Raw genomic sequence first — 11,580 nt, 5'->3', positions numbered from 1 at the left:
AGGAGCATGCAAAGCTCTTTGATGGTCTAGGCTGTGGAGAAACAATCCCCTCAGAGAAATTCTCCTGCTGTGGCTCTCAGACTGTCTATACCAGGGTCTCCAAGGAATCTGGTGGGGAGAGGGCGGGCTGGGGGAGAGGGAAGGACTTCAAGGCTCATCCCAGAATTGCTTAGTACCCATAAAAATAAGGCCTGGGACACTGTACTTAACATGAAATTAAGTCATTTTCTGCATACCCAAATTTGGGAACCACCATACAGGACTTTTGTGTGAGTTTTTTAAAGTGAGAATTTTAAGTGAGAATGTTGATGAATGCTTTGGAAGTTCTTATAGGAGGCATGACAGCACCTAAGACTTTACTTTGGGAGGAAGTGGTAGTAACCACTTCTGAAAGTTGAAGACCTGTGTATGAATCAGTGAGAATCTCTGCAACTTCGAAGAATGACCTATCTGATAGGTCTCAGGTAGAGAGCTTTCTGATAGGACCTCACAGAGATTTAGTCTCTTCAGGGAGTTGCCTTACTAGCTGTAGTCTTGAGAAGGATTAAAACAGTGGTTTGAATGGCAGAGAATCTTGCAACCCCAGAGTTACCTCCTTTCTGTGGGTACCACTGGGATGCTTGTGTTCCCAAGAAGCAGCTATGAGAGTCAAATTGCTCTCATCCAACATGGAGTAACCTTGGGCAGAATTCTCATCACACCCTTTTCTTTAACTTCCTGTGGGTCTTACCCAGGCATGGATGTGTTCAGCTTTAACCAGTATCTCTTCATCTATGGTTAGAGTACAGAGTTATTTTGTCCCTTGGGCTAATTAACACACACTCATTCATACATAAGAGCTTAGAGATGTTCTTTTTCCAGAAATTTAAGGAGAGAAAATCTAAGAGATTTTTATCTTGAGTCTGTGGTTGGTCTTGTATATATTTTCATGAATAAGAGGGAAGAAATAAAAAGAATATGGCTTAGAATTTAGTCATACATACCCTTTTGTGAAACCAATGAATTATTTGCCCCTGAGCACATGGGTCCACAGGATTTTACACACATTTATTGGGAAACAAAGCCATCATAGAGCTTATCCACGGAGTGCTGAGTTGAGTATCTCTGTTTTTGGTTTGTTTTGTTTTTGGGCGATATCTAGCAATGCTCAGGGCTTACTCCTGGCTCTGTGCTTAGGGTCTCTGCTCCTGGAAGTCTCAGGAGACCATATAGGTTGCTGGGGATTGAACCCAAGTCAGCTATGTCAAAGGCAAATGCCCTAGCCACTATATCTCTTTGGCCCGTCTGTTCTATTTTAGCTTCTAGAGGGATGAGCAGGCCTATTGGGTACACATGTTAGAGGACCCAGTTTCTATTCTATCTTCTGACATATCAGTTCTCTGTTCACAGAGCTTTTCCATCTTGAGGTCATAAATTCCCCATCACAGGAAGCATTCAAGGTAGAGGATGGATAGCAGTTTTGTCCAAATGTCTCCTTATCTGTCTTTTCATTCATTCTCTCTCACACACACCCATTCATGCATAGCAAGAGCTCCGGTGAGCGCTCAAGTGTGGAAAAATAGACTAGGAACCAGGAAAAGAGCACAGTGGGAGAGTACATGCCAAGCAAGTTCAAGGCCCTGAGTTGGATCCCCTGCACCACTGGGTTCCTTGAGGACTTCTGGTGAGTGGTGACCCTCATTTTCCAAAGATCAGAAAAATGGAATGTAAAAATAGATGCATAAGAAATAGTCTCTGCTCTGAAGTGCCTTAGTATGATGAGACACAGCAAGTCATGCTGTGTGGTGACAGGGGATAGACCTGTACTGAGGGCTGTGGAGGCCAGAGGGAGGGGAGCAAATGGCTGAGCCCTTTATAGCATCAGAAGTTGACCAGGTGACCATTTAGTCCCCTTTCCAACTCTGCTATCTTCCCAGCGGTGGGGCCGAGAAGTGACTTGGAGGGCTTTATCCAAGCCGTTCCGACACATGTGCAAACAGACCCCACAGTGCAGCAGTGAACTTGTTCTTCACACAGTTTCAGGGCACATCATTCTGCTCCCCTTCCTTATGACCAAATGGCACCTCCTTACCTCTCATAGGAAGAAACTCTGGACCTGCTTCTATTGCTCTGCTTCTGTATTTCCTGATGCCACACAGGCCTGAGCCCTTCCCAGTCACTTGACCATCTGCCTCAGCCTCCTCTTTGGACTGAAAAGGCAGCTGAGGAGACAAGGCAGGTGGCAGCTCAGTTGAGTGCCAGGTGGCTGTCCCTGGACTGGAAGCACCGCCTTGTGACTATTCCCACAAACTTGGAAGTCTGAAAGTGTTGCTTTCCCTCCAGATCCTACTGGCTTTCTTTTCTTCTCTCTTTTTTTTTTTTTTGCCAGTTTCCAGAGAATTCCCCCACCCTCTGCCTCCCACCAAGGTCGCCACTCAGCAGCCTTTGATAAATGTCATTTTTTTTTTTGAAAGTTGCCTTGGAGAAAAGGCAATTTGACTGCAGTGAGGCAGAACAGCAAGCTGAACACCAGTCACCCATTACTGACCAGCGAGCCCAGCCCTATGAACAGGGCCAAGAGGAGGGGACCACTGCCCAGGGTGCCCAGGGCTCCCCTGTCCCAGAGCCCAGAAGCCCCGCCTGGTGCTCTGGCCTGAGGGGGCTTCCTCTGCCTTCTTTCCCTCGTCCTAGCCCTTGGTTTTCCCCTATTTGCCTCCTGGCTGGTAGCTGAAGGTCCCTGTGAATCCCCCCACTGCTCTGGGGGCGGGAGCCCCATGCACCGTGCAGCAGTGGGCCGCTGATTAGCGCGGGGAATAAATAACAGCAAGCTAATTATCTCCTGATTGCGGCTTGCCTCGCTAACAAGGCCGTGCTGGAGCAGTGATGCGGCAGTTGACAGGATTCCAAGCCTGCTCCTGGGTGCAGGGAAATTTCCAAGCCTTTCCACGCGGCACTGCCCTTCTCAGCTCCCCCACCCTTTGCAGCTCTGAGCCGAGCACCCCGCTCAGCTTCACCTTGGAGTGCAGAAGCCTCACTCCAGACAGCCGGTGGCAGTGGCAGTGGCGGGGGGTCCCGCGCTGGGGCGGGAGCTGGCTTGGAGAAACAGGCAAAGACTTTCTGGAGGTTTGGGGGGTGGCCAAATGCATGGAGAGATGGGTCCTCAGGGACCGTGTGCACAGCACTTAGTATCCTAATTACATCTGCCAGGCCCACAGCTTGAGGGAGTGGTTCCCAGCAGTGCCGCCAGCAGAGAGGACAGGTGGACTGCTAGCCCCAGCCCCGGGCTGGGGCAGGCTGCCAGGGGTCCCCTCTGTCATTGACCACCGCCTTAATCACGCTTACAGCCTGTGGAGGAGGTGTTTCTTTCTGTATGAAAGTCAGGCAGACCCTGGCGAGGGACCTAACTTTAAAAAGAGGCTATCACAACTCTAACTCAGAGATGGACTGTGGGGTCAGAAACTCTCCCACACTCCTCAGGTCCCCAGCGCTCCAGCACCCCCCCCCACCCTGATTGCATTCCATCATCCCCTGACTGCCCCTCACTCTGTCTTGAGAACTTGCTAGGAGGAACATGAGTGAGGAAGACCCTCTTCAGAGAGCCTGAGGCTTCTCACAGCCAGGGTGGAACCAGCAGTTTGTTACCTGTTTAAGAAAAGTGGCACATTGGGGGCTGGAGCGATAGCACAGAAGGTAGGGCATTTGCCTTGCACCCGGTTGACTCGGGTTCAATTCCCAGCATCCCATATGGTCCCCTGAGCACCACCAGGAGTGATTCCTGAGTGCAGAGCCAGGAGGAACCCCTGTGCATCGCCAGGTGTGACCCAAAAAAAAGAAAAAAGAAAAAAGAAAAGTGGCACATAGACAGGTGGGAGAATGCAGCAGGGAAGGGAATGCATACATTCTCGTGTATGCTACCGGTTGGGTCCAATCCCTGGCACCAGATATGGCTCCCAGCACCACCAGGAGTGATCCCTGAGCTCAGAGCCAGGAGTAAATCCTGAGCACCACTGGGTATGACCAACCCCCACTTTCCACCCAAAAGAAAAACGGGCGGGGGAAAGCCAGAATGTAGAGGTGACCTAGTCTTCTAGGAAGAACACTGCACCCCCCCTCACCCACACCACCCACACCACCCCGCCAAGCACATGGCTCACTATGGAAACCCGAGGGTGGTCCTCTTTTAAAGGGTGACACCTCTGCAGAGCGGGCATGCAGCCATGAGACAGGGGCCAGCTGTTAGGCTAGCTGGATGTTTTGGTTTGAGAATTTTCTGGTTTGGGGGCCACACTTATGCTCAGGACTCTCTCCTGGCTCTTTGCTCAGGGATCACTCCTGGCAACCCTGGGGTTCAGTAAACAGTGCCAGGGGTTGGACCCAGGTCAGCATGTGGAAGGAAAAGCCCTGCCCACTGTACTCTCGCTCCTGTCTCACCAACCAGATGTCTTTATGTGCTGAGGAGGTATCCATGAAATAGCATTGCCCCCACCCCCCACACCCATGCTCTCCTTGAGAAGGGAGGAAAGGTGGGGCTAGTTTCAAAATTCTTGCGCTAAAGAGGAAAACATGTGTCCATGGGTCCCTGCCCCCCCCCAACTTCTTTTGTTTTTTGGGTTTGGAGGCTTAGTGCTGGGGTTGCTGCAGGACTATGTGGATTAAACCTAGATCTGCTGCTTGCAAAACATGTGCTTAGCCCCTTGAGCTATTTCCTGAAATGCCCCTTGAAGAGAAGCAGAAGATGGGAACGCTGGGGTGACAGTCTCCCCACCTCATGGCGTTCCCATGAGTCAGTCATCCTGCTCTGGGGAGAGACATCAAGCAGAGGGTCACATTCAACATTAGGTTTTGGTACTTAGGAGGGTAAACCTGGCCTGGTCTATTAGGCAGACTAAGCTGATTGATAGGACAAATAACCCCCAGATCTTGGGATTTATCACAGTGGATGTCTGTGTCTCTCTTACACAGCTGCTGAATGCAGAGGTCTGCTCGGTGGGCTTCCACAGCCCGGCTCAGTGACTTAGCAGTGTCCCTCCATGGCGCTGCTATGTGCTGCAGGCTCTAGAATCCTGCATCCTCTATGTTCAGCACAGGGGGACGCACACAGAGCTGCAGGGGTCCGCTCTGGAAGTGGATTTGGTCCCTTCTCTTCACCTGCACTCGTTGTATGGCATGCTGGGAAATGTGGTCAGGCTGTGAGCCTGGGCAGGCAAAGAAAATGATTTTAGTAAACAGCCCAGCAGGATCTGACCTACTCCTTGGACTCTGAATTTATCAATAGGGCAAATAATTTCTGCTTTGTCATTGCGCCATTTGCTTGAGTATAAAATAGAATAACAGGAACCAGAGTGATAGTACAGTGGGTAAGGTAATTGCCTTGCATGCGCTTGACTCCAGTTTCAATCCTTGTCACCCCAAGGGGGTCCCCTGAGCCCTGCCATGAGAGATCTCTGAGCACAGGGCCAGGAGTAAGCTCTGAGCATTGCTAGGTAATAATTTATTTAGGTCACATCCAGCGATGCTCGGGGTTACTCTGGCTCTATACTCAGAAATTAGTCCTGGCATTGCTCAGGGGACTATGTGGGATACTGGGTATCAAACCTGGGTTGGCCACATACAAGGCAAACACCCTCCCTCACTGTACTATCATCCCGGGCCCCTAAATAAAAATTTAAAAAGGAAAACATATTATGTGGAAGTTTTAAAAATGCAGAATGATGGAGTCAGAGCAATAGTACATTGAGTGGGGCTCTTGCCTTGCATGAGGTGACCAGAATTTAATCTCCAGCACCCAATGTGGCCCCCTAAGCCCCACCAGGTGTGATCCCTGAGCACAAAGCCAGGTGAAACCCTGATGGAGGCCAGGTGGAGCTCAAAAACAAAACAAAAAGGGAAAAACGCAGAATGGGGACGACTGGAGTGGTAGTACAGCAGGTAAGGAACTTGTCTTGCATGCAGCTGACCCAAGTTTGATCCCTGGCATCCTAAATCGTCCCTTGACCTCCTGCCATAGATTGCTTCTGAGCACAGAAGCAGGAGTAGCTCATGGGTGTGCCCCCCCAAATGAATTAAATACAATTTTTAAATGAATTAAAATGCAGAATGAGGGCTGGAGCGATAGCACATCGGGTAGAGCGTTTGCCTTGCATGCGGCTGACCCGGGTTCAAGTCCCAGCATCCCATATGGTCCCCTGAGCACCGTCAGGAGTGATTCCTGAGTGCAGAGCCAGGAGTAACCCCTGTGCATCGCCTGGTGTGACCCCAAAAAAAGCAAAAAAAAATGCAGAATGAATGCTTACATACACTCATTATAGTCTGCTTTTCATATTTATTTAGAAATAGCTTTATAGATACTAGAATACACTATTCAAACATTAGAGTGTTTTGTTGGAGTTGAGATAACTCAGGGTCATTACCCCCAGCACTGTCCACTATGGCCCTGGTGGCCCCCAGAGCCCCCTCACATCCGCTGATTAGCCAAGTATCGCTGGAGGTGTCCTGAGTTCCCTGAGCCTTCCCGGGAGCCCTCCCTGCCTCCCCCTCACAAAATCACTTTATAAGTGGAACAGATCTCTGGGTTGTGAGACAAATGTCTGAATGGCTTTGGAAGTAATTTCAATGTGGATAACGATAAACTCTCTCATAAATCAAATCCTTGAAAAGTTATAAGGACCTAACCTGGGAGATGGCTCAACAGACTGGAATATAGAGTCCACAGGTTCAATCCTTGTCACCATATGGTCCTTCAGTACCACCAGAGTGATATCCCCTTCCCAGCTCTCCACCTGCGCACTGCCAGGGGGTAAGGCATTTGCACCCCACCAGTGGCTCAAACCCTGGCACCACATATGGACCCCTAAGCACTGCCAGGAGTTACTCCCAAGCAATAACAAAACACAAACATATAAAAAAATTGTAGGGCTCCTGCCGCTAAGATGTGATCCCGGGGGCCGCACGTGTGTGCGGCCTCTCCGCAGCTGCACGAGTGTGACTCCAGACGCCAGCTAAATTTTTCGGCACGGGCAGCTCCTCGCAGAATGTCTACAGACTGAGAACTAAGCTGAGGCCCCATGCCCGCCCAGGAGGGGAAAGGTATTTCTCTCCCTCACCTTTTCCTTGCCGGGGGTGAAGGGCGTGGTGACCACCATATTACGACGACCACAGATGGGGTTTACAAGCTTGCAATGATCCAATATCTGGAAGAAATCTCCCTGGACTTAGTTGCTAAAGTACAGAAATCCAAAACCGCATGGCCGCTACTGCGGCCCCGCGACCTCTTATCTATTCACAACAGGTCTGACTAGTGGGGTACTCCTAACAATAATAGTGAATTTTGTGTTGAAATATTGAATGTAACCATAGTAAATAGAAAGTAAAGTGAAATTTATCAGTTACATGGCAGGGGGCGGTGCGGAGGGGTGGGATGGGAGGTGTGCTATTTTTTTTTTTTGGTGGTGGGATATGGGCACTGGTGAAGGGATGATTTTTTCAGCATTGTGTAACTGAGACTTAAGCCTGAAAGCATTGTAATCTTCCACATGGTGATTCAATAAAATAAAATAAAATTCTTTTTTTTTTTTGAAGTAAACAGATTTTATTTAGAGGCTTTTTGAGGGAAGGAGGAAGGGATAAGTGAAAGAGAGAATAGTAAGAGTAACGCGCTCAAGAGAGAATGTGGGCTTCTCCAAGGGTGGAGAGAGCCCTTACATACATCCTAGCACTAGACATGAATGCATGAAAGTACACATCTCAAGAGGGGAGATGCAGGCAACACATGTGCTCGGCCACATAGTAGCAAGCAACACATGGGCTCAGGCAGCATATGCACCAATAAAATAAAATTCTTAAAAAAATTTTTTTAAATTTAAAAAAAAGAAAATAAAAGTTGTAGGGCCCATGGGTGTAACTCAGAATTAGATATAGTCCTTGCAAGTGTGATTTCTATCCCCACAACTTGCAGTGAAGTGAATTAAAATAAATTCAGAGGGGCTGGAGCAATAGGACAGCGTGTAGGGCGTTTTCCTTGCATGCTGCCGACCCAGATTCGATTCCCAGCATCCCATATGGTCCCCTGAGCACCGCCAGGAGTAATTCCTGAGTGCAGAGCCAGGAGTAACCACTGTGCATCGCCGGGTGTGACCCAAAAAGCAGAAATAAATAAATAAGTAAATAAATAGGTAAATAAATTCAGAACTATAGAATGAGAGCTGGAGTGATAGTACAGCTGATGGGGCATTTGTTTTGCATATCACTGACCCAGATTCAATCTCTGGCATATAGTCCCTCAAGACTACCAGGAGTGATCCCTGAGTGCTGAGTAAGCCCTGAGCATAGCAGGGTAGCACTGTAGCACTGTCATCCTGTTGTTCACTGATTTGCTTGAGCGGGCACTAGTAACGTCTCCATTGTGAGACTTGTTGTTAACTGTTTTTGGCATATCGAATATGCCACGGGTAGCTTGCCAGGCTCTGCCGTGCGGGCGGGATACTGTGGGTAACTTGCCGGGCTCTCTGAGAGGGGCGGAGGAATTGAGCCCAGGTTGGTCTCGTGCAAGGCAAATGCCCTACCCGCTGTTCTATTGCTCCAGTCCAAGCATAGCTCTAGTCTGAACATAGCAGGGTATGGCCCCCCCAAAAGAAAATTTTATTAGAGTGCATAGCAGGGCATCAAACTGGAAGTAACTCCTGCCTGGGCACTGCTGGGATTAACTAAATAAACAGCAACAACAAAATTGTAGACTGTGTCCTTGTTTGGGGACAGAGAGGTAGCTCAGCGGGTATGGCAGACCCAAGTTAGACTCCCAGCATCCCATACGGTCCCCTGAGTCCTTCCAGGAATAATCCCTGAGTGCAGAGCCAGGTCTAACCCCTGAGCATCACTGAGTATGCCACCCCCATAAAGAATGTGTCCTGTCTTTTTCCCCTTTTCCTTTGATCTAGGTTAATATTTCCCAAAGTGATGGTATGGGGAGGGGGTGTTGCATACCCCACTTAGGATGGAATTTAATGGGGTGGGGAGAAGTTTTGTATTTTCAGGTGCAATCAGAAGCACTTTCTGTTTGCTTAAAGATGTTAACTGGAGAGAAAGTGGGGGGAGGTTAAGGCATCTGCCTTGCAAGTGACTGGCATTGGTTTGATCCCAACACGGTCAGAACTGAGCACCACCTGAGAACATGTTTGTGTGTTCGGGAGATGGAGGGCAAGCAGAGAGCTAGAAAACAAGAGAAGTACAGAGGAGATTGGGGGTTGTATTTCTCTCTGCTAGTCCAAAGAGTTACATTTATGGGTTGCATTTGTTTCTTTGTTTCTTTGTTTGGGGTCATACCCCGCAGTGCTCAGGGCTGACTCCTGGCTCAAACTCAGGGATCATGTCCCGTAGTGGTACAGGAACCCAATGTTGTTCTGGGAATTGATAACCTCATTTGACAACCAACTTCCACATTGATAATAGGTTTGAAAATGGTGACAGATACATGGGTGACCAATGTATAAGGCTTGTTGGTGAAGCTTCGTCTTCATGGAGTTTCCTGGATATGGACAGTTTCCTGGACAGTTTGCACATCCTTGACTCCTTGGACCCAGACAGTTTACTCGTGCCTGATAGCTGCATGCACTCCCAAGGAGCTCTTCTCCTGCATGGTGGGTTCACAAATCTGTCTGTACACCTCTAAGGCCCACGCGTCTGGAAGCTCGCTCCATGGCTCAAGGAGCAGAGCAGCCCCGCTTCCTGCCACCCTTCTTGGCAGGAGCCATCATGTGGGCCCAGAAGGGAAAACTGAGCTCATGTATTTAACACAGACAGTTAGAGAGCCAGTACAGCAGGCGAGGCGCTTGCCTTGTATGAAGTTCACTCTCATATGGTCCCTGTCACTCCCTATGGTCCCCGGAGCCCCATCAGGAGTGATCTCTGAGCACAGAGCCAGGAGTCAGACCTGAGTGCCACATGGTATGGCTCAAAATAATAAAATAGGACATTTTGCCTTGCATGTGGCTGACTCCAGTCAGATTCCTGCGCCACCTGGTTTCCCAAGCACTGCCCGTGGCTGACCCTGGAGCAGAGTTGGCAGTAGTTCCCAGGCACCGCTGGATGTGGCTCTAAAGCCCAATCCATTAATAAATAAAAAAATAAAAAGATAGCAAGAAACGTAGAACCCACAACGCCTGTGCCTTTGGACTCAGCCAGAGAGAAGGCGGATGAGAATCGGGTGTTTACCAGAGGGAGAAGCATTGTCATACAATAACAGCAGGATTTGGGGGTGCATGACCTAGATTGGGTCCTGTTCCCTACAAGGTAAGGCACTGGAAGCAAGAGGATAATTTTTTTTTTCAGGCTCAGACAGTTACACGCTTCTCCTAAGAGGGCCATGTGGCTAAAATAATAATAGAAGCCACAGTCCTAGCTCACAAGACCAAATATAAATCATTTGTAGTAGTTTTTTCCACCCAGATATCAACCAAAGCGGAAACTCCCTCCATTCTGACACCTCATGAGTCCTCATTGGTGACCATCGCAATGTGCTGACCTGATAACAGTGTGGGGCTGAGGAATGGGGGCAAGGATCGGCAAAGACTCCAGATTGCGCCACAGCGCGTGGGCATGTGTCCCCCGATGCAGCATCTGTGTGTGCACATGTGTCTGTGAGCGGAGACCCAGGAGGCGCTGATGAACACCGTTAGTGATTCAGCAACATCTGCTAGTGCCGTGGGGAGCATCTCTGCTGGAGGGAAAAACCCCTTTGCTTCTGTCACTCTTGGCAGAAGCATGTGTGGACACAGTCAGCACAGAGCGTTCTGGGGAATCTGGGTGCTCATCCGCATCCTGCAGATGGGCTGATGTTTCGGTGGGGGGGCGAGGGGAGGAATGAAAGCCACCATTACATCAGGACACATTCCGAATAGGAGCCTGAACAATAGTATAGCTGGTAAGCTGCTTGGCCTTGCCCCTGGCTTACCTGTGTTCAATCCCTGGTCCCCTGCCCCCAGGAGGGATCCCTGAGCACAGATCCTGCCTTGAGCACTGCCGTGTGTGACCCCAAAACTAGACAAAAAAACACCCAGAAACAACAAAGCCCGTCCCCGCTTCCGTGCAGCGAGCTCTGATACCACTGTCTCCTCACAGGCAGAATCATCTCACCAGAGGCCAGGGTCAGTGTGTCCTGGAGTTCCATGGGCTGCCAGACCATGGACACAGGGAGCCCTACTCTCTTCTGTGTCATTCTGAAAGTTGCTGGGAATTTGGGGACAGAGGACTCTGGTTTCCTGTCATCATCTGGGGAACTCCCCAGACCCCCAGCGACTACACCTTTGGCTGTTGATGCTATGGCGCGAGGTGGTCCTGGGCCTGAGGGAGGGTAAAGGGAGGCCCCGCTGTACCCACAACTAGCTTCTGCCAGCGGTTTGAGGATGCAGGTCCTCAAGGCATCTGGGTGGAACCACCAGGAGAGGGAGCACTCCTAAACATAGGACTGGTGGCCATCAAGCAGGCGGGAACACTTGCTTTCTCCTCCTTAACACCGACAGTTATTTGTAAAGTCTCCTTCTGCCTGGACGGTTTGTTACTCTGTCACTGAAGAGTCAGTTCAGGGGGCAGAGCCTTGGCACAGCCGGG

Source organism: Sorex araneus, chromosome 5 (assembly GCF_027595985.1).
Source record: "Sorex araneus isolate mSorAra2 chromosome 5, mSorAra2.pri, whole genome shotgun sequence".
In the NCBI taxonomy this organism is placed as follows: Eukaryota; Metazoa; Chordata; class Mammalia; order Eulipotyphla; family Soricidae; genus Sorex; species Sorex araneus.
Note: the sequence above shows the minus strand (reverse complement) of the source record.